This window comes from Cupressus sempervirens, chromosome 8, assembly GCF_028749045.1.
Source record: "Cupressus sempervirens isolate cs-2001-9-10 chromosome 8, ASM2874904v1, whole genome shotgun sequence".
Classification (NCBI taxonomy): Eukaryota; Viridiplantae; Streptophyta; class Pinopsida; order Cupressales; family Cupressaceae; genus Cupressus; species Cupressus sempervirens.
Genome location: NC_143125.1, coordinates 603,078,821 through 603,081,546, shown reverse-complemented (window position 1 = coordinate 603,081,546; position 2,726 = coordinate 603,078,821). Strand labels below are relative to the sequence as shown.

Genomic DNA, 2,726 nt, shown 5'->3' with positions numbered 1-2,726 from the left:
TGGTATTTATATTCTATATCACCTACAAAAAAACATAGACAAACAACATTTCAAAAAGAAACTATTAAACAACTCATGGAATTGCATTGTTAAGAGTGAAAAAATATTAGATAAGGAAAATAGGGCACACCAATACCTCAAACTTTGAAAGCAACATCACACAATGTTTTGCTTACAGCTAATAATTTTTAAAGCATAAAAAACCTAGATAAAGATAACCTAAAAGAAATTTGTATAGAGTGGAAAGGACAATGTAGCTAAAAAATAAACTAGTTGAAAGCACAAAGATTTTCCACCCACTCAACATGTTAAAAATGGAGGAGTTCTTGCTACAAAGCATCATTTTTCTAATTTTATTTGCAAGTTTTCACATATTACCCTTTTTTTTTCAACTATTACGAAGCATCATTTAATTTTTTTTTGTCTATTAGGTAATTTAGAAGGTTTATGGTAGGAAATACTTACATGATATCCATAATAAGAGCAATAAAATGGGCAAATGTCAGATTGTAATGAATCACTATATGCACCTCTATATTTGTTAGAAACCTTGGAAACTTGGCCACCCATATAGACCATCCCATTGTCATACTAAGAACTAAGAGAATCAATTAATATTCTCTAAATTGTAATGATGAATTAACATGGAAAGTTAGTTAAGAAGGTAATACATTTAAACAAAAACCAAAGGTTGACAATTTAAAAATTTTTAAAAGGGAAACATTTTATTTTGGACAAATTTTTTGAATGAGATTTTATAGTGTTTTAGCCTTTATTTTATGAATGAAATTGGTGTGTTGGCAGAAAGTAGCTATTCAACTTGATGAATGAACTTCCAACAATATTTGAGGTTGTTATTGGAAGTGCAAAGAAGCAAGTGTTGGAAAGGTCTATAGTAACCAACAACACCAGTAGCAAAAGCAAGTCAACAGAGAAGTTAGTGAGTCCTCATACACTCCTCTTTTGTAGCAAACATACAATTATCAACCATAAGAAATATCCTCACATGGATTGTTTCTATTTTTTCTTCTAAGGTGAAATATGTATGCTTCTTTTCTTCTTATTTAGGGACAATGGATTCCTCAAATAATACCTTGACATATCTTGCTTTTGTGATTTTTTTTCTCAAAAAACATCTAATTCTCCACCAAAAATGGAAAATTTATTACAACTAAAAGATATTGAAGAGGAAGGCTAGGATGAAGAAGAGGAGGAGGAGGAGGATGGGGAGACACATTTTGGATCCTATGGTGGAGTTTATACAACAAAATCATCTAATTTCCAGATTGGCTATGATGTTTGTGAGGATCGGTTCCATGGAAAATGTGTAAAGATTACTCTTGCAAGAGCTTTGCACATTAAGCACTACAAATTTTGGTCTTGTAGTAAGAAAAGAGATATATTTTAGATGTTTTCATAATATTTTTGCATCAATTGCAAGGGTGTAATGATTTTGGAGTTTATGGGTGGGGCTCAGAATTTGAGAATGAGAAGGAAGTAATAGTTGGGTTCTACTGTGATAGCAAAAACCAAGAACATTAGAACTCCCACTTTCCATTGAAATCCCCATTTTTTTATGGAATAATGAATTGGTGGTGGAATCCCTAAGTCACAATGTGGTGATTTATAGAAAAGTCAGTGAAGATAAAAGTTAATGCAAAGAAAAAGGCATCTAGTTCACTTTTAGCCTAGTCCACTATAGTATGCCACTTGCCTACAAGTTGAAAGTCTTGTTTTCTCTCAACTTGATAGGTTTAGTTTGAGCTTTAGTTGGCTTCAATAATCCTTTCATATTCTCTACTTAACAAAGCCAACCATCTAAAGGTGGAAGCTCATTTGGCCTCTCACCCCCTATAATCACTCTAAATTCCCCATTAACAACTAAGTAAATATTTCATTCATTTATTTTTGAAGTATATCATTGAATGATTATAATCACATAAAATTCATTAACACAACATACAATTTATTAATATGTATAAACATTCATTGATAATTTGTGAGCACATCAATCATTATATTGACATAACATTCATTAACATGACATATAATTCATTAATACTTATAAATATTCATCAATAATTCATGAGCATGTCAATCATTATAATCACATAACAATATTCAATAACATTACATAAAATTCATTATAACCAACATTCATTAATATGACATACAATTAATTAATATGTATAAACATTCATCAATAATTTGTGAACACATCAATCATTATATTCACATAACATCCATTAACATGACATATAATTCATTAATACCTATAAACATTCATCAATAATTTGTGAACATGTCAATCATTATAATCATATAACAATATTCAATAACATGACATTAAATTCATTAATAAGAAACATTCATAAAAATTCATCACACATTCATCATCAAACAAGTTTTTTAACATCCATTTCTTCTTTTGTTTTTTCTTTTGTTGAAGATAAAGGCTAATAGGCACATCATGGCTATCTTCAACATTATCCTATGGCTCTTGTGGTTTTGATCTTATGACATGAGGCTTCCTCTTCTTTTTTCAAGGACAAGGCTGATGTGCCCAAGCAATAAGAAATAAATGGGTTTAATTCTAAATATTTTTTTGATGTTATAAGTATTTCACAAATCTAAAGAACATAATAGGGATTTTTCTTTACCTAATAGTGCCACATCATCTACTCTCACATTTTGTTTAGCCCTAACCTCAACATGCTCAACACTAA

General features: G+C 29.9%; 1 pseudogene; it reads left to right on the top strand.

Annotated features, from left to right (window-relative positions):
* Positions 1-811: 811 nt before the first annotated feature.
* On the top strand, positions 812-1,408 carry LOC149543874 (PHD finger protein ALFIN-LIKE 4 pseudogene; annotated as a pseudogene).
* The last annotated feature ends 1,318 nt before the right edge of the window (positions 1,409-2,726 follow it).